The sequence below is a fragment of the Perognathus longimembris genome, chromosome 22 (genome assembly GCF_023159225.1).
Source record: "Perognathus longimembris pacificus isolate PPM17 chromosome 22, ASM2315922v1, whole genome shotgun sequence".
Taxonomy (NCBI): domain Eukaryota; kingdom Metazoa; phylum Chordata; class Mammalia; order Rodentia; family Heteromyidae; genus Perognathus; species Perognathus longimembris.
Genome location: NC_063182.1, coordinates 15,873,445 through 15,894,192, shown reverse-complemented (window position 1 = coordinate 15,894,192; position 20,748 = coordinate 15,873,445). Strand labels below are relative to the sequence as shown.

At 35.6% G+C, this 20,748-nt stretch overlaps 1 pseudogene across 1 annotated transcript in view; it reads left to right on the top strand.

Annotated features, from left to right (window-relative positions):
• The window catches only part of LOC125339937, a 63,282-nt pseudogene extending 42,969 nt beyond the window's left edge, over positions 1–20,313 (top strand). Inside the window, exon 3 of the transcript XR_007208660.1 lies at positions 18,994–20,313. The product of XR_007208660.1 is annotated as a transcription factor E2F4-like (transcript). The remainder of the gene's footprint in view (positions 1–18,993) is intronic.
• The last annotated feature ends 435 nt before the right edge of the window (positions 20,314–20,748 follow it).

The window sequence follows — 20,748 nt, the reverse complement described above, 5'->3', positions numbered from 1 at the left end:
AAGCCAATGGGCCAGAGTTTATGCACAAACCTGCGAAACATTGTATTTCTGTGTCTGCATTTTTGATCTTCCTCCTCTGATGAAAACTCTCTGGGTAGCATTGCACCTAACTTTTACAAGTGTCCTAATTTACCTTTACCTAGGGCCTTATTTCTTTAAGACCAAGGCTAACAAAAACGTTCAAAGTTTCTAAGAGTAATTATTACAAAAATCTGAGAGAGAAAAAAAAAAGCATTCAATATGTTGAATAATGATCCTGCTCATTGTGCCTATTGCTTGATGTATGGTATTTAAAGAGATCTGCTCTAGCAAGAACTGTGTTACTTAACATTAAACACACACGGGCAGAAATGAGAGAACGTGAAGAAATGTTAGTATGTTGATAAATAACTGTAACAAAGGAAAAATGTTGTTTGTAATGATATCTTAGAATATTAGTGCCAGGAAGAAATGGAGTCCAAGATAGTAAAATAACTTCCCAAATGTGACCGTACCCCAGCCCAGAGGTTATTCACAAATGTATGTTACAAAAGTGGGATAAATTGTGGTTTTAGATTGAATGATGTTTAAAAATCAGGCAATATTATGAATGCATCACCTTAGGTTAGCCAGGTGGACCCCATACAAGTTTTTTAAGTCTGTAAAGTAAAAGGGGCAAGTAGGAGGAAAAACTAGAAAGTGAATGAGAGAGAGAGAGAGAATGAATGGGAATGGAAAAAGAAAAAAACTGGCATAGAATTGTTTTCAGTTAAAGTTGTCTTGCATCAATAAACTGAACCCAATAAAAATGAAATATTTTATCAGAATGATTACTTCTAGTCATCTGTCTGTCTGTCTGTCTCTCTCTCTCTTTCCCTCTCTATCATCTATCTATCTTTATTGTAAAGAAGACACAGAGGGATAACATTTACTTAAGTTTGGTAATCAGTACATTTTTTTTGAACACTGTTATGTCTTCCCTCCTTTTCTCCCAGTTTTCCCATTCTGACTCCTCCCATCACAAATTGTATAGTTGGTTTTCAACATAGTGTCTAGTGAGTAACACTGTTGAATTAATTCACCCTTTGTCCCTCCATTTATGTGTTTCACTTTACTCTCCCCAAAACACAAATTTACATACAAGAAAAAAAGATACAGAAATCAAAAACATCAACAAAGAAAAAAAAATGAGCATAAAGAAAATTAAAAAAAGAAATGATTTTTCTCATTTCTGGAGTTCATTTAAACATTATTTAATACAATCATATGTACCTAGCTATTGAGATTTTGAGATCCTCTACTAAGAATATCCTCCTTTGATCTCACTATGTGAATGTTAAGAGTCCTGTTTAATTTATCATATGCAAGTGTAATTTTTTTGTCTTTTACCATTGATTGTATTTACGTGTAGATTTATAGGCACATTCTAATTGCTACAAATGAGGAAAACCATGCAATTTATGTTTCTTTGAGTCTGGCTAACTTTGCTTAGTATATTTTTTCAAGACGAAGGTCATTTTACTGCATAATTCTTTGCAATCACCCATATTTAAGAATACCACAGGGGCTGGGGATATGGCCTAGTGACAAGAGAGCTTGCCTCATATACATGAGGCCCTGGGTTCGATTCCCCAGCACCACATATACAGAAAACGGCCAGAAGTGGTGCTGTGGCTCAAGTGGCAGGGTGCTAGCCTTGAGCAAAAGGAAGCCAGGGACAGTGCTCAGGCCCTGAGTCCAAGGCCCAGGACTGGCCAAAAAAAAAACAAAAAACAAAAAACAAAACAAAACAAAAAAAAGAATACCACAGCACGGCCACAACCTCCAGTCCCTTGGGAAGGTTTGTACCTCTTGCTGTTCCTCAATAAACAGTCCTTGTCTGTTTAAAAAAGGAAAGGAATACCACAGCAATAGATTGTTGGTATTTAATACACATTTTTAAAAGTAATTTGGCTTTCAATATTAAATTAAATTATTTTTGCTTCTCCAAACAGTGTGTGTTTACTTTAATTATTTTTCCTAAAAGAGGTATATAGGGTCTTCAAAGGAGAGGCAAATAAAATATCTCTAGACTACAAACAAAAAGTATACATTGGGAGTAAACTTACAAAATAGTGTTTATAAATGAGAGTTTTTCTTAGAAAATTAGTTTTCTACAGAATACTTGTTTGAATATGTGAATAGATTTGACTAGCCATTTAATTTATTTACAATTCAGTTGAGTGATAAAGTTGTCTTTTGATCCCATGCTTGATTCAGAGTACTTTTCTAAAATATTTACATTATAAAAGTTAGATAACTGTAGAAGAGGTATTTTAAAATGAAGTTCAAGGTTGTTACCTGTTAAAGTATGTTTTCAGAAGGAAAATTAACCCATATAAATTTAGAGAACTACTTTTTGGTTGTTTTTTTTTTTTTTTTTTTTTTTTTTTGCAAAGCTTCAGGAAAGCTAGAAAGGCTAAGGACTTCCCATAATGCCTCCAGCAAGCTGTATCCCTCTCCATTCCTTCATTAGAGCCTACTCAGACATATTTTCAGACCTTGCATCTTCAGAAAAATGGTATAAAATGTGTATGTGGTTTTCCAATACTAAATTTATAGCAATTGGTTGAAGTGGCATTTGGAAATGGTTCCCTAGTGAAAGAAGACTAGAAATCATGTAATGATGTCCATAGTGCTCTGACTTCAAAGAGCAAGGCCAGATGTCATATTGACCACTGATTCTCTAGACTTCATGACTTTCTATCAATATTTGAGTAGAACACATCTCAGTAAAAACATTTACAAGCCTATTGTGCAAGTGGAGAAAGTAGAGCTAAAACTGGCTAACCTTGTCAAACATCCTTACCTTTAGAATTCATCAGCTGTTTAGAGGGTCAGTTAATCAGCTGAAAGCATGAACTGATACTGACATAAAGGCAATGGAGAGATGCTCATTGTGTAAAGATCCAATACAGGCTGAAGGATTTGGGAACATTCAATAAGATTTCAGTTGTTAACTGTGTGTATGTCATGTCATGAAGAAATAAAATCCAGGGGGAAAAAGTAGAATTTTAAACATTAAAAAAAAGGATTAACTAAAGATATTTATTGAAAAGAGGCCAGAGTATGTGACAGAATTAGTGCTATAGGTTTTCAAAGGGTGGTGATATTATTGCAGGCCTATCACATTAAGGCAAGATTCATGGGCTGAAAATGGTCCTGAGAGGAGCATTGCAATGTAATTGGATTTATATTGATGACAGCCAAAGGAAGGAAAGAACCTTGCTATAAGTTTTGATTTCCTATAAGTAGACCATAAGATAGGATTTAAGGGAAATGAGTTTAGATGTGAGGTGTTAGAAGAAAGAAGAATAGAGAGAGTACTGGAGAATTTTTTTTTAGAAAAGATGCTTGGGTCAGTAGATTACAGATAATGATAATAGGATTTTAATCTGACTACAGAATTCTGAAAAAATACTTTGAGCAAGCCTAAAACGTTTCCTTATTCTAGGACAGAGGAAACTATAGTGTTAAATCAGAATTCTAATTCTTTAACTTCTCTAGAACTGCTTTAGAATGTATTGGTACTAACTCTGTATCATTTGACATGAACTGTTTGTAGGCAAAGCAAAATTTAAAACCAGATTTTAAAATCTGTAAGAATATTTTATGTTGACACTGAGGAGCCACTGGACAGAATGGATATAGAAGCTCAAATAAATGTGGGCAGATATGATATCTTTAGCTTAAGTCTTTATTGCCATTGGTTCTTTAAAATAGTGGGTATCACTGCTTCTTAAAAGAAAAAAAAATACCTTAAATAGAAGAGTTAGTGGGGTAGGTGTTAGTCCTCATTGCTATAGTCTTCAAGCATTTAATATTCATTTCCCCAATCTACCACTCACCCTGAACTCTATTTTCCCAGTATCATGTCTACAGAGATCAATATCTTCAGAGATGGTGATCTTTCAGCTCCTATATTTTTATGAAACTATTGATTTTTGGTAATTAATACTAGACAGGAAACATTAGAACTACAGTTCTGTCCAGGAAAATACTTGTCTTCATTGGCTGCAATTGGCTGTATTCTTTTCAAGTCTAAGAGCTTACATATAGGGTTTTCTGTCTGCTAAATGTATTCTTAACAATTAAAAAAAAATCACAATTGATCTCCTTGTGTATTATTCTAGCATGAGTCATGCCAAAATGCTAGTCAATTTTTCTTACATTAAAGAAATAACTCAGGCAAGCTAGTTTATAAAGAAAAGAGGTTTATTTTGGTTTATGGTATTAGCAGTAAGTTCCAAGAAGCTTATTTGATGATGATAGAGATGGATGCCAAAAGTAGGATGAACATCATTGACTAGATACCAAAAGTACACCTGCTAATATTTGTTCTCTTCCTTCCTCTTCTTCTTCCTAAGATTGAATCACAAGGTCTCCATATAACTAGTGCTCCTCACTTCTTAAAGATCCAGATCTACAGATGTGAGACAGAATAAATGTCCACCCTTTCAATACCTCAACATGGGGATTGCATTTCAATTTTTGAAGCCTTAAGGAAAATTTAAATTCTATCCGAAGTACAACAGGATCTATGGCAGTATTTTAAGTTGTTAAGTTTCATTATCTTTTGTTGGATGTGTACTAGTACGGGGATTGGACTCTGGGATGTATGCTCTTGCTGGGAATTTTGTCCATCCAGAATATTTTCTGGTTAGTTGGAAACAGATTTTAGTGGATGCTTCAGTTTTGTTGGCTTTAAACTTCAGTTATCAGATCCTTGTCTCTTCGGGAGCTAGGATTTCAGGAAAGACCTTGGTGCCTTCTATCACTTCACAACATTGATATGCTAATGAAATAAAACTAGAAGATTTAACATAGCATCAGATTTAAATGTTGAATGCCACTGACAGCCAGTGTTAACGGGAATGGTTGAGAGAAGAATCGGATGTTTGCTGACCAAGGACTGTTTGCATAATGTGTTTCTTACATGTCTAAATATCTACAATTAATCAAATGGAGTCCCATTTTTTAAAAACAAGCTCATATTAAAACATCCTTGTGCTGATTTCTGATATATAGTTCTTTGTGAACTCTACAGTAAGATATTTGCCTAAAACGGTTCCAAAAATCAATATCAATATTAAGTGAATGAGAATTATTGGTAAATACATTTCAAGTATGCCATAAAATAGATAATCGTTTAAACTCAAAAAGTAATTTATGTTTAATACTATTAAAAATAAGACAAGGCACAGTTAAAGCAAGTGTGCTATAAACAGTTTTTAAGAAAATTTTATATTTTAACATCATACAATGAACACTAGGCTTTTTAAGACACAGAAAATGAAAAAATATTTAATCAGCTCTTAAAGTTCTATTCAATTAAAAGTAAGTTCATATAATTTAGAAAATATTCCAGTTTATTTTGAAATTGCCTTATGTAGCAGAGATTTACTGTTCAAAGGAAGGTTGTAGTTTATCATATAGGTATTTTCTTCTCTTACCTTTGGAATTCATAGCAGGGATGAAGTTACAGATGCCTCCTAAATATGAACTTTGTACCTATAGAAATTTTGCTGTGCAAATGAGTTTGTAGATGTATGACCCAAAATTCTTTTCAATACCAAATACAAGTTTAGGATAAATAGTAGCTGAGGCCATTGTGTGCACAAGTTTCTGATTATTTAAAGCAGAGTTTCATTGCCTTGTGGAAATTCTTGACATACAGTATTCAGAAGGAGATACTACGCTCATCCATCTTCATACATGCAACTCACTGAGGCAGTAAGCTGAGGGTATTGACGATTTTTATTGGTGATACTAAAATATACTCATATTGTCTATGAAACAAGTTCTCCCCTGATTATATATTTTGTATGTGTATCTTTCTGACTAAGGATACACACTGTCTTAGTAATTTAAATGCAAAGTTAGAGCTTTGAAAATTTATCGATAAAGAACAGAAATGTAAAAAAGTGTCAGTGATGGAAGAAAAACTGTCTTCCAATTATAATAATTATTAGATGCTTCTATTCCTAACACCACATTTTTGGTTAGAGGGCCATAATAGAATCCAGATATTAATGATTTTGACAAGATCAAAAGAGTATGTCTTCTCAAAAACTGTAGAGGTTTCATTCTCTAGGCTCAGTGACAAGTCTTATGCAGATTTTTGAAGAAATTAAGGTAGATTTAAGGAATAGGAAATAACATCCATGCTAGTGAATTGAAAGAATTAGCATCATGAAAATGACAATGCCATGTAAAGCTATTTATAAATTTAATGCAATAACCATCAAAATTCTGACAACATTTTTCAATGATATAAGGAAAGCAATCCCAAAGTTCATATGGAATTAAAAACACACAAATAGCAAAAGCAGTCCTGGCCAGGAAGAACATTGTTGGAGGAATATAAATACCAAACTACAAAACTCTTTTGTGAAGACATAATGATAAAAACAAAAACAAAACAACAATAACAAAACAAACAAATAAACAAAAAAACAGCTTGGTACTGACAAAAGAATAGGCCTGAGGATGAATGAAATAGAATTGAAGACCCAGAAATGAACCCACAGACCTACAGCCACCTCATATTTGGTAAGAGAGCCAAAAGCACTGGTTGGAAGAAAAAGAACCTCTTCAACAATAGGGGCTGGCAAAATGTGCTATGCACATGCAGATGACTGAAGCTAAATTCCCTGCACCAGAATCACTTCAAAATGTATCAGTGTAATGTTAGATACCAGGAAGTGGGAGGGTAATCACTAGGGATCTTAAGCATGGGTGGAAAGTTCCTAAATAAAGATCCAGAATCACAAGAACAAAAAGAAATCTTGGATAAATGGGATGCCATCAAATGAAGAGTTTCTGCATTACAAAGCACATAACTAGCAAGATAAATAGAAAGCCCACAGAATGGGGGGATGATTTTCACCAGCTGTGTATGAGAAAAATGCTTATATCTAAAACATACTTTGACCTCAAAATTTAAAAGCCACTGAATAAGTCCTCAAATATACAATAATTCATTTAATAAATGGACTAAAAATTTAAAGAGAGACTTTTCAGAAGAAGAAATAAGAATGGTCAATGGATACATGAAGAAATGTTCAACATCTCTAACCATAAAAGATAGTCTTTCTTGAAATATACTTTAACATTATGTTTAAGATAATCATTTTAACATAAATACTTAAAGATTTGCAGCAATTTAGTTGAAGGTAATTTCTTTGATTATCTTCACCTTGGAAAGATTTCATTCTTACAATTTGTATTGTACAACGACCATCATAAATTCTACTTTCTTCTTCCTTCATGTAAGTATCATTTTTGTGTTTCAGTAAATATTTGGCCAATGGCCAATTTGTTTTCTTTTATTTGACTTATGAGTTACATAAATAACTGTGAAAATGCCAGTGATATACCCAGAGAGAAGTATTTTGGATAACTGACATTACACACACACTCACAAAGAAATGTATCCAAAGTCTAACGTATGAAACTGTAACCTCTCTGTACATCAGTTTGGTAATAAAAATTTGAAAAAAAACACACCAAAAACCAAACACACACACACACACACACACACACACACACACACACACACACACACACAGATTTCTCTGGTAATAAAGGCCTAAAATTCTTGAACATTCCTCAAGATACTAAAATCTGATTAATTCATAAGTTACAAGTAGTTGAGTATCACCTAAGTTTACTGTACTAAATCTGCTGCCATTCAAGCATGGGTGAAGACTATAAAGAAAATATTTTTAATATATAGTATGTGTGAAATACAGTATATGTTAAATAATGGACCTTTAGCTTCCATCACAAACTATTATTATTCAAGTTTCATGTATTTCTAGTTTGTATTTATGAGTATATGATATGTCAATTTTAATTTACCAATAGACAATTTTGTGAGTAAATTTAACAATTATGGATTTATCTAGACAAATCAATTTCATTTATCTCCTCTAAACTAAGATATTCTTGATATAGAAATTAAACTTGAAATAATTTATCTCTCCTTCTTATAGGACCTAATATAATAGAACGTGTAAAACAGTAAAAACAAAAGATATTGCATGTATTAAATAAGGCACTATTACTGAAGTAGTTTCATGCTCTATTCTGTTCTGTTTTATTCTCTTCCATTCTATATGCATACATGTTCTGTCTTCTCCATCAAAATGCTGATTAGGAATGTAATCCTTTGATATGAGAAACATCTATTAAGATATAAAAAAAAAACATCATTAATGTATAACCTCAATTTGTTCATTTGGATGATCCACTGGACATGAGCCATCTAGAATGGGCCAAAAAAATAAAATAAGTTAAAAAAGAAAGAAAAAGCAACTTTATCCTTGAACTGAGTCACATGACCAAATTGTATAATCTGTTACTCTTTATATAGATTCTGTGAACTATTTTCCCTGAAGATTGTTTCTTCCTATCATCTACAGTAACTGTCAAGATAAATCAGAAATTCCAGAGCAGATGACATCTAAATATAATGCGATCTATATTTACACTAGTCTTTTCAGTTGATCATACTATAAAGTTCTTCAATCACAAATAAAGATCTTATACATGGGAAAATGCAGAATTCTGTGAAAATAATTTCACCTTCTCTTAGATATTAATCAATTTGCTTCAGATCATCCTTTTTTTCCCAGTCTTATATGATAAAGGTGTATTGCTGTGTCCCAGAAACAAGATTTGTGGTTGTGGGATAGCTTTTCAATAATGGTTTAACTTTAAATAAAATATGCCTACATTAAATCAGGTATTTAAAATTTAAATATATAAATTGATTTAAAACTATCAGTATTTCTCTGTACAACATTTAACACAGTGGCCAAAGGTGACCTTTTTAAATGCTAGGAAATGTAATATTCTATTCATAGAAATTTGACTTAATTGAATTTGGTAGGGAACATATCCTTAGATTCAGCTAATAGAAATGCTTCTGCTATTAATAACCTACAAAATTAGATTATTAATGATTCTATGTCTTAATCCTTAAAAGGAGGTAAAATTACCTGCCTCATTAGACTACTTGGTCCAGAAGGTTATTTAATTTTTGTGTTTGTATGGTAGGAGAATTTTAGGGGCTAACCTAATGTCATTAGTAAATAATTGATAAGATGAGTAGAAATACTATGATACATTTTAACATTTTTAAATTTTTTATTTTCTTTAAGACATTGTACATTGGTCTTCTGCATTGTTCTTTTTACCAAATCCATTTTACATAAATTCACTTTTCAAACTCTCAGAAATTTATTTCTACAGTGATTTACCAATCAATTAATAGAAAAAGTGAGATTATTTCTAGTGTGGGATCTATGTGCTTATGGAATTTTAAGGTCCGTGGCTTGCTACATTAGAGGGAAAGGCAAAAAACAATAGATAATGGCCATAAGAGCGAAGACAGAACTCAGTTGGCACATTTACATGTAGTGAGCATTATTTTTTATGCTAATGTGCAATTTTTATTATCTTTATATACTTTATTTTTTGCCAGTCCTGGGGCTTGGACTCAGGGCCTGAGCACTGTCCCTGGCTTCTTTTTGCTCAAGGCTAGCACTCTGCCACTTGAGCCACAGTGCCACTTCTGGCCGTTTTCTGTATATGCGGTGCTGGGGAATTGAACCCAGGGCTTCATGTATAAGAGGGAAGCAGTCTGGTCACAGGCCATATCACCAGCCCTTATCTTTATATACTTGTAACAAAAGTGTTACCTTTCTAAAGCAACCATTGGGTTGGTTATCTGACAACAACAATACATAATCATAAAACTGTGCAATCTCATCACATATAGGAACCAATTGTGGCAAATAATGAAATATCTTGCTGTAATTACAGTAAGTGGCATTGAGGGTTTTGCACAACCATTCTACCAATCCTTATTTCCCAGCAGTAATACAGATGATCATCTATGTATTCCTAATGTTTAGGAACGGGGAAGAATACATTTTTTTAAAAATAACTTTAGGTTTGGCAATGCAGTATATCTTCATTTAATCAAGAAATCAACACATCATCTTGCCTTTGTTTTTACTTATTTTGTTGCAGCTTTTGGGGTAGAACCCATAGAAAGCAAGGTTACAGTTACCTGGTGCAAAAAATCTCGGACATCGCAAAGTACAAACTGAAAATTTTGGGAAAGTACAGTAAGGAGAAATATCATAAGGAGGATAAAAACTTAGAAGGAACATCTCCAAGAAAACCCAAGTGTTACTCAAGAAGCCAGGAAAGAAGAACCTATGATGACACCACTGCCTTCCTTTAAGCAGGAAGTGAAGACAAATCGGTGATAAGAGAGGAGCTGCTGGAATTCATTCAGCTTTCTGTTTGTAGAGTCCGTGAATTCCTCTCTTAATCTTTAGTTAGCCTCATCATGCTCACGAATAGCCATATGCAGGCCTTCAATCTTTGATATTTCAATGAGTGACTTTATTTAGGAGACTTTATTGTTGTTATTAGAGTTGAAATTACTGCTGCGAAGATATTGAGTGAGATGAACTTTCTTCATATTTCCAATTGCCTGAATATTCACCCTTGACTACCATTCAGCCAATATTCCTACTGATTATATAGTTGCGAAAATTCCTGGTAAACTATAGCATGATTTCTGTTCCCTTCTTTGCTATGAAAGATTGGTCTTGTTTCTGAATTTCTCCCAAATTTGCTTCTCTCAAACTCAGATTACTCTCTTTTAAATTCCTTGGTAAGACAGTAGTGTAATCTTTGTGGTAGTAGTAATGTTAATGTGTGTATGTGTACATGTGTATGTGTATGTGAACATACACTCCAACTCACTTAGGTGAGTATGTTTCTATTGCCTGTAATCAACAGGCCCGCACCAAGTAGTCCTGGCTTCTCTGAGGCAGGGTATAAAGATTACTGTTGCAAGCTAATTAAAACTCCATCACAAACAAACAAAAGCAAACAGCACAAGTGGTGTGGCTCAAGTACGTGTCCAAATTGGATCCCAAGTGCCATCAAAACTAAGTAAGAGATGTTTAGCATACTCATAAGCATTTAATCATGACTTATTTTTCCTCAAAATATCTAGAAACCACAGCAATAAATGACCAATTGAAATAATTTTCCTATATTTTCAGAGAAAAAAATTAAGATATTAAAACAGTGATTATATCTTGTTTTCTACTCAGAAATAATTTCCATGCATGGTGCTGTTTTTAATTAATATTCATGTGAGCTCTACTTACAAAATATTGCACTGAGTGTACTAAGGTAATATGTAATACTATCATCCTAAGTTCAGCATCATTTCTACTATTCTAAATGGTGTAGTGGACAGTCACATATCACTTTTATTTAGGAGATTACAAATGGCATTAAGATTCCTCAAAAGTATTTATGTGACATTTAATGGGTCTGATAAGATTGATATCATGTTCAACAGAGTTTCACAAATATGTACTCATTACTTGACTTACATGAGTGTTACCCCTTTGCCCATCATCTCTTCAATACCAGAAAAATATGCTTAAAAATATGTTGACTTCATATTGATGACTAGACTACATGAAACATACTATTTATTTTGTAGATCGCAAGCCAACTTCAAGATTATATTGCTTAGGGTCCATGAATACATCTCAAGGGAAAGTATAAAACTACTAAATCAACTGACAAAGAATTGCTAATTTGAAATTCCAGAGGAAAATTCTCAAATATTGCAGGCGTTTTTGCTGTGAGTAATTGATAATTTGGATAGTTTTAAATTTTACTTGAGTTCATACCTGTCTCCAATCTGAAGAAATTTTCCAATAGTAGAAATGTTTCTTTTTCTTTTTTCCCCAGATATGGTTTGTATTCTTTTCCCTTTAAACAATAAAGGTTTCTACTATTGGTAATGTCAAGAAATCAAGAAAGTAGATTAACCTCCAGAAACTTAAAGAATTACATTTTGACTATGAGCTATGAAATATATATATGTATAGAAAACAATTGTTCTCAGCTGCAAAATAGGAATTACATATCAACATTATGAGGCTTACAAAACACAGCAGGCTTTTTGTTGCTACAGAGTTCTTCTAGCAGCAGATTCTACTACCATAAGTCCAGGTTCTCATAAGATAATAATGAGTAGCAACCAGGTTTTGAAGGTGGAATGTGTGGTGTAATTACACCACTTGGAGTTTTATGAGATCAGGAAGAAGTATTCTGATTTAAGATTAGGATACAATGGCCAATGTATATTTCTCCCAAATTACAGCAGCAAATAAGCAGCAAATAAGCCCACCTTATTTTGAAATTTTAAACCTATTATCTTTACCTATTTTTTAAAAAAAATTGATTTTCTCCAATAAAATTAGTTCCTTGAAATCTTTTTTACAAGATGATTTTACATATACTACTTAACCAAACAATTAGTAAATGAGAAAACATTTTGTCATTTTTTCACTGGATTTCTTACTTTTCGTTTCCTTTTTATAGTTCATTGTGTTTTGTTGGAAGTTCTGGGTTTTGAATACAGAGATTTTGCCTTGTTAAACCTGGTTGCTCATAAATGGTAATGCACCATTTGAGCATGCTTCCAGACCTGCTCTTTGCTTGTCATTTTGGAAATACAGTTTAATGAATATATACTTCATTCTATCCTCAAACAGCAGTCCTCTCATTCTCAGTCTCCAAAAGAGCAAGCATAAACCATTAGTGTCCAGCTACTACTCTGGTTTTAATTTTTAAAAAGTTACAAATCATGTTGTTCAGCTATTTGTATTCACTCATTCCAATTCCAGATTTATTTATTTGTATTTGTTTCATTTAATTTACTTTGATTGTCATAATATATATTAAACATGTATGAAATCTAACAGTTTTAAAATAGAGGAATATTCATGGAACCAGGAAGAAAAATAGAATTTTATTTATTCTTTAATTGAGATACTTCTCATTTTTTAGTTAAAATATGTTACTTGACAGTAAATAGAGAAATTTAAAGATGGGACTTGAGGAAAGGCATTATGTAATCTGAAATCAGATCTCAACTTCCTCAGTAACGATGATGAAACTTCTCTGTAGTTAAGAACACCTACAATACAAGTAGCATATTTTCACCTACGGCTAATAGTCACTTAGATTAGAATCTTTTGTCAAATCATAAAAAGAAAGTTTCCCAGAGTGAACATTGCTAACTCATATCATCTCTTAAAATAGAGTTCAGTAACACATTTTATGAAGCAGCTCAATTGAGTCATATGTACATTAAATTTTGCCTAGCATGAACCAACTATTTAGCATCTGCAATCTGCATGTTGAAAAGCAATTAAATTATACTGATGTTAAATATGTGTCAGCAGGATCAAGAATATAGGTCTTCCTGAATCCTTTCCATTAATTTGCACAATGCCATACATTCTAGGCATGCCATTTTGCATGTGTTAGAACTTCATGGTAATCTAAGAATTTATAAGTACTGGAGCACTGGAAATATGATGCTCTAACCATGCAATTTCCAACATCTAAAGTCAGATGTAAAGATGCAGTAGGGTCAGTATCAATATTCAAACATGTCAGAGAAATCAGCGCTGCTAAGAAGAAGATGCTGTGGTTCTGTATTAGGTGAAAGACTCTGCATAATTAGAACAAACCAAACACAGAACTGTCCATTAATGGGGTTTTCTTATACTTTCAATAATTCAGTTCTAGGTGTTAATTATGTAACATGGAATGAAATAAAGCATAGTGTTATGGAATTGCAAAAATAATGACTTATGACCTATTTACATGAATTAATCCTACCAAAAATAACAAAAAAGTCTGTCTCTTAAAAACAACACAATTGACAAGGGATTCTTTAGTAAACAAAATAGAGGTTAGTACAAAGGAAGAGATTGAATTCCGGTTGTCAACCTACAGGTCCAGTGCAGTGCAGCTTTTGTCTAATTTGATTGAAAGGTGCATAACACTGACATTTTCAGGGTCTGCAGCTAAATTAAACCAAGAAGACAGAGATTGACAGATGGCTTTGTCCTAAGGTAATTATTTAGAACCTGTGGTGTATTCACCAACAGTGACAGTGTCATGAGCAGTGACTATGTACAGTTGAGTTTATTGCCTTTCAGCAAACACTGTCCAGTGTTTACTCTGTGAAAGGTGATATCAGCAAGCTCTTCCCTCTTCCCTCAGCAAGCTAACAGGCAGCTTTGGGATGCTCAAAATGATCTATATGACACCTAGTGATATTTCAGGTGCAGAGGTTCATATGTTAAGTATGTTGATGTAGTGACCTGAGATTTTATTAAAGCCAGAATATATTTTCTCCATTTTTAATTATCATCTCATACAAAAGTTAGAAAAGTCTGTAAGATAATATCTGTACATAGTAACAGTGGTATTAGTTTTCCTGTCTTAAAACAGTGGATAAAAATACATAAAAAGATGTGGAGGATTTTCTTATATTTTTAATAATTCAGGAAAATTTCCTGAAATCTGTATGCAAATTTATCATGAGTACCATTGACTTTTCCATCAGTATTTTTTTAATTGAAAGGGTTTCTATGTATGGTAAAAATTATTTATATATTGAAAAAGAATGAGGCAATGCACACTTGATGCTTAAAGTTCTCATGATTTTAAATCACACATTTTAATGTATATCATATCACTATGCACAATATGTACTCAGGTCTATACATAAAAAGTAAATTATAATGAGGCTCCTAATTTAAAGTGCTTTATATTTTTTCTGCTTTGAATACGTATTATAAATGAAAATATCATCATTTTATTAGCACAAGAATCTGAGAACAGAAACAACTAATTAAGAGTAATGAATTTCATGCTTTCTTGTCTTTATTTCTAATTTTATCACTCATTAATTTGTCAGTGACATTAGTCCTCTAATTAATGCCCCTAGCAACCCCAGAAGCCTGTCTGTCTCACCTCAGATATTTTCCTTTAGGTGTCTGACTTTATATCTGATGCCCCACAAAGTCTCTTCACAGTGCAGTCTGAGTGGATATTTTGAAAATTTATATGAGCTGTTACACCAGTTATAATTCATTATTATCTTTCAAATCTAATTATTACACAGGGAACCCTCTTTCTAAGATGTCTTTCCATACTACGATTTGTTCATTTGCTGAAATGAAATCATCTTTTCTTTCTTTTACTTTTCTGGCTACCAAGGCTATATATTACCTCAGGCATTCTACACATTTAGCTTTTCTCTATGGAATATATTCTCCCTTACTTTTCCTTTTGAAATGAATGACTGGCTTCCTTAATTTAAAGTCTGATAACATATTGAAGATAACCTTACTCATATTCAGTTGCAGAGCAAACCAGGCTAACCATTCCTCCAAATCACTCTTAAAACTTTAGAAAATTTACTCAATGTTTTCTGTATATTTCTTATTTTTTGTCTCCATTTAAATGTAAATATTCAATCTCAAGAACAGAGCATGTAATTGGCTTTGTTTTTCAATTGGTTTTGTTTTTCAAAGTATGATACAGAGCGGTTACAGATTCATATGAAAGGCAGTGAGTACATTTCTTGTTCTACTTGTTACCTCCGCCCTCATTTCCTCCCTCCCTCACACCTTTGCCCTCTCCCCCCAAGAGTTGTGCAGTTGGTTTACACCAAATGGTTTCTAAATGTTGCTTTTTGAATGGTTTGTCTTTTTGTTCTTTGTTTCTCAATTTTGGTATTCACTCTCTCTTCCCCAGTTCTATTACCCGTATAAACAGTATCCAGGGTACTTGTATGTAATACAGTGGTAGCGAGGGTACAGCCACAGGAAGGGACTACAAGAGAAACAAAACTAAACAAACCACTTAGTCAAACAAACAGACAAGGAAAAAGTAGTACAAGTTCACATGGCATATTGAAAATAATTACAACAGTGATATAACTCTTGTTTCCATATCATGGAGTTCATTTCATTTGGCTTCTTCTCATGTGGTCATATGGATGTAGCTACTGGGGCATTTTGGTCTTCTACCATGATTAGCCTATTCATGTACTAGCTATTCCCTATGAGGGACATCGTAGGATTTATGTTTCATTGGGTCTGGGTCACTTCACTCAGTATGATTTTTTCCAAGTGCTTCTATTTCCTTATGAATGAGTCATTACTTCTGATGGAGGCACAGAATTCCATTGTGTATATGTACCACATTTTCCTGATCCACTTTTCTACTGAGGGGCATCTAGGTTGGTTCCATGTTTCAGCGATGACAAGTTGTGCTGTGATGAACATGGTTGTGCTGGTGGCTTTAGTGTGGTCTTGCTTGTAGTCTTTTGGGTAGATGCCCCAAAGTGGGGCTGCTGTGTTGTAGGAGAGCTCTATGTTTAGCCTTCTTAGTATCCTCCACACTTCTTTCCAGAGGGGTGGAACAAGTTTGCATTCCTACCAATAATGTAGTAGAGTTCCATTTTGGACATATCCTCTCCAGCATTTGTTATTATTAGGTTTCCTGATAATAGACATTCTTACTGGGGTGAGGTGGAATTTCTATGTTGATTTGATTTGTTTTGGTTTTGTTTTGCTTTGGGTTTTTTTTTTTTTTTTTTTTTGGCCAGTGATATAGAGAACTTTTTCATGTGACTCTTGGCCATTCTCATTTCCTCTTCAGAGAAGTATCTTTTTATGTGTTTAGCCCATTTGTTGAGAGGGCTGTTGGTTCTTTGTTTGTTTTGGAGGAATTTAACTTTTTGAGTTCTGTGTATATTTTAGATATGAGGCCTTTGTCCGTTGTATGGCTGATGAAGATCTTTTCCCAATCTGGGGGCTTTCTATTTATCTTGGAATATATCCTTTGCCCTGCAGAAGCTCTGAAGTTTGATACAGTCCCTTGTCCAGCCTTTCTTTGATTTTCTGGATTTCTGGGCCTTTGTTGAGGAAGTTTCTTCCAGTGCCAAATAGTACCCATCTCCTTGATGAACACCAATGCAAAGCTCCTCAACAAAATTCTGGCCAGCTGACTTCAACAAGTCACCAAAAAAAACCATACACCATGATCATACTGGATTCATCCCGGGGATGCAAAGTTGGTTTGATGTATGCAAGTCAATTGATGTAATCCACCACATCAACAAGAGCAAGGTAAAGAATCACATGGTTATATCCCTAGATGCTGAAAAGACGTTCGATAAAATCCAGCATCCATTTATGAATAAAGCCCTGGAGAAATTGGGATTCCAGTGAATATTTCTGAATATAATAAAGTGAGTCTATGACAAACCAACTGCAAGCATAACTCTGAATGGCAAAAATCTAAAGCCATTCCCATTAAAACCAGGAGCAAGACAGGGATGTCCACTCTCTCCTCTCCTCTTCAACATAGTACTAGAATTCCTAGCCAGAGCAATTAGGCAAGAAGAAAACATAAAGGGGATCCAATAGGAAAAGATGAAGTTAAACTTTCTCTTTTCGCAGATGACATTATCCTCTACCTAAAGAACACCATAGACTCTACTACCAAACTAATAGAGCTTATCCAAAATTTTGGCAAAATAGCACGATATAAAATAAATCCTTAAAAATCAATGGCTTTTATATATGCTAACAACCTGAAGAGTGAGGCTAAAATCAGAAAAGCAACACCTTTTGCAATAACCTCAAATAACAGAAAATACCTCGGAATAACCTTAACCAAAGTAGTGAAAGACCTCTATGAGAAATTTAAAAATCTACAAAAGGAAATTAAGGCAGAAATAAGAAAATGGAAAAACCTTCCATGCTCCTGGATTTGGAGGATTAAAATTGTGAAAATCGCAATATTACCACAAGCTATCTACAAATTCAATGCAATACCCATTAATATCCCAACATCATTCTTCAATGAAATAGAGGAAGCAATTCAGAAATTCATATGGAGCAATAAAATACTCTGAATAGCAAAAACAATCCAAAGTAGAAAGAACAGTGCAGGAAGAATATTAATACTAAATTTTAAATTGTAGTACAAAGCTATAGTAATAAAAACAGGTTGGTACTGGCACAAGAACAGGACTGAGGACCAATGGAACAGAACTGAAGACCCAGAAATGAACCTATAGACCTACAGCTACCTAATCTTTGACAAAGAAGCTAAAAATATAGGTTGGAACAAAGACAACCTCTTCAACAAATGGTGCTGGCAGAACTCGGCCAACACCTGTAACAAACTAAAACTAGACCCCTATCTATCACCCTGCACCAAAATCAACTCCAAATGGATCAAAGACCTGGAAATAAAATCAGACACCCTGAAAACTCTACAAGAAGAAATAGGAGAAACTCGTGACTTTACTTTTACTTGGGTTGCTTGTAGGGTATCAGAAATACAATAGAGGCCCCATAATTTTCAGTGGCAAAAAAACAAATGGTGATTCATGTATAACACTTTTGCGTCACAGAAGATATGAACTCATAGATATCCATTTTATGTTGTTGCATTGATGTGTATGCCATTTTAACTTTGCAACTATCAATTGAACAAAAATAAACAAAAATGTAAAAAAAAGTTTTACTTGTAAACTTTGAAAAAGAATATGTTTCTATGTTGTGAAGAGTTTTACAAATCAAAGAAGTGAGAAGTCCTAGAAAGAAGTATATTAAAACTAAGAAAAATCTCATACCATACGTGAAGTTTGGACAAAGTGCCTTGAAAGAGATCTGTAAATGCTTTGCTTATGATATATTCCTTAGTTTATGGTTTAAATTTAACCTGTTGATTATTTACAAACAAGGAAATGTAATTCACTTGTATTTATCCTACTCCACGGTCTAGCCCCTTTACCCATTTTCGGCATATTTTCAGTTCTTAATTTGTCATTTACTCTTTAGTAAAATTCCTAGTCCTGTCCAAATCAACCCATCTTCCTCCATTTTCTGTTGTAAAAACACCATGCTTGAGAATGGGTCATTTAAAAAAAAGTCATTTTTTGGGCCCTGAACGGCAGCGGAAGTGGTGGCGGCGCTGTTCTAGCCTGGCCTGGCTGAGGGGAGGTGGCGGGTGTCCACGATGGCGGAGGGCCGGGCATAGGCGCCTCCACCCCTGGGCACCCCAAGCCGCCACAAGAAGAGCCTGGGACTCCTCACAACCAAGTTCGTGTCGCTTCTGCAGAAGGCAAAGGACAGCGTGCTTGACCTCAAGCTGGCAGCTGACACTCTAGCTGTGGGCCAGCAGCGGCGGATATACGACATTGCCAACATCTTGGAAGGTATTGGGCTAACCGAGAAAAAATCCAAGAACAGTATTCAGTGGAAGGCTGTGGGGCCTGGGAGATCGCTGACAAGCTGATTGAGCTCAAGGCAGAGATCGAGGAGCTGCAACGGCGAGAGCAAGAATTTAACCAGCACAAGGTGTGGGTGCAGCAGAGCATCCGGAATGTCACGGAAGATGTGCAGAACAGCTGCTTGGCTTACGTGACACATGAGGACATCTACAGATGCTTTGCTGGAGATACCCTCTGGCCATCCGGGCCCCATTGGGCACCAGTCTGGAGGTGCCCATCCCAGAGGGTCTCAATGGGCAGAAGTACCAGATTCACCTGAAGAGTGTGAGTGGTCCAATTAAAGTGCTGCTGGTGAACAAGGAGGCATGGAATTCACCACCTGTTGCTGGGCCTGTGCCACCTGGAAGATCTGCTCCAGAGCCCACCTGCTGTTTCTACCCTCCCCCTCTGCCCAAACCCATCTTAGCGCAGCCCCAGGAAGCCTCACGCCCAAGCAGCACCCAGCTAACTGGTCCCACTCCTGTTCCTGGCAGCACTGAAGTCACAGGGGGGTCCAGTCTGGCAGCTGAGATCACAGTGAGTGGTGGCCCTGGGACTGAAAGCAAGGACAGTGATGAGCTCAGCTCACTCCCACTGGGCCCAACACCAGGCCACTGCAGTCTTCTGCTCTGCTAGACAGCAGCAGCAGCAGCAGTAGCAGCAGCAGCAGTTTATCGGGACCCAACTCTTCTACCTCCTTTGAGCCCATCAAGATGGGCCCCACAAGCGTTCTGAACTCCCCAAAGAGCTGTCAGAAATCTTTGATCCTACATGAGAGTGCATGAGCTCAGACCTGCTGGAGGAGTTGATGTCCTCAGAAGTGTTTGCCCCCCTCCTCTCTTTCTTCACCCCTGGAGACCACGATTACGATTACATCTACAACCTGGATGAAAGTGAAGGTGTCTGTGATCTATTTGACGTGACTGGTCTCCACCTCTGACTGAAAGAAACATGCCCTGTGTGTCTGGGACCCAGACTATCTAAGATGGGGGCTGCCTGGGAACCTTCCCCACCCCACCCCACACAGCTTGAGAGTCACATACTTCCAGCTTGCCCTACTGCACAGTTCTGGCCATGCCTTCCTCTTCTGCTTTTGTTCTGTGTGAGCAGAGGAGGGGGAAAGGCTCAGCCCCCTCCACATGGAGGAAAGTGTTTGCCTCCCTTTTTTTCTGGAGTCCTCCACAGCCCAGGCTCAGCTGCCGTCCAGGGGCACAGACCCGCCATGTCCCCAGTAGGGCCGATTGTCCAGCCCATTACCTGCTCCTGCCAGCCCCTCTCCCCCACATAGGAAGGATGGGATGGAGCAGGGTACTTGTCAGCCTCACCCTACCTTCCTTTCCTAGCCACTCATCCTACAGTGTCTGGACCTCTCATATACCCCCTTCTGCTGAGGCCCCAGCTCTGGGAACCTGCCGATGGCAGTGGGGGGTGCTAATAGGAAGGAATTGGGGTCTCTAGATAGGAATCAGGGTGAGTTGGTCCCAGCCTCCTGCTGATCCATAGCCTCCTCCCCCTTCCTTTCC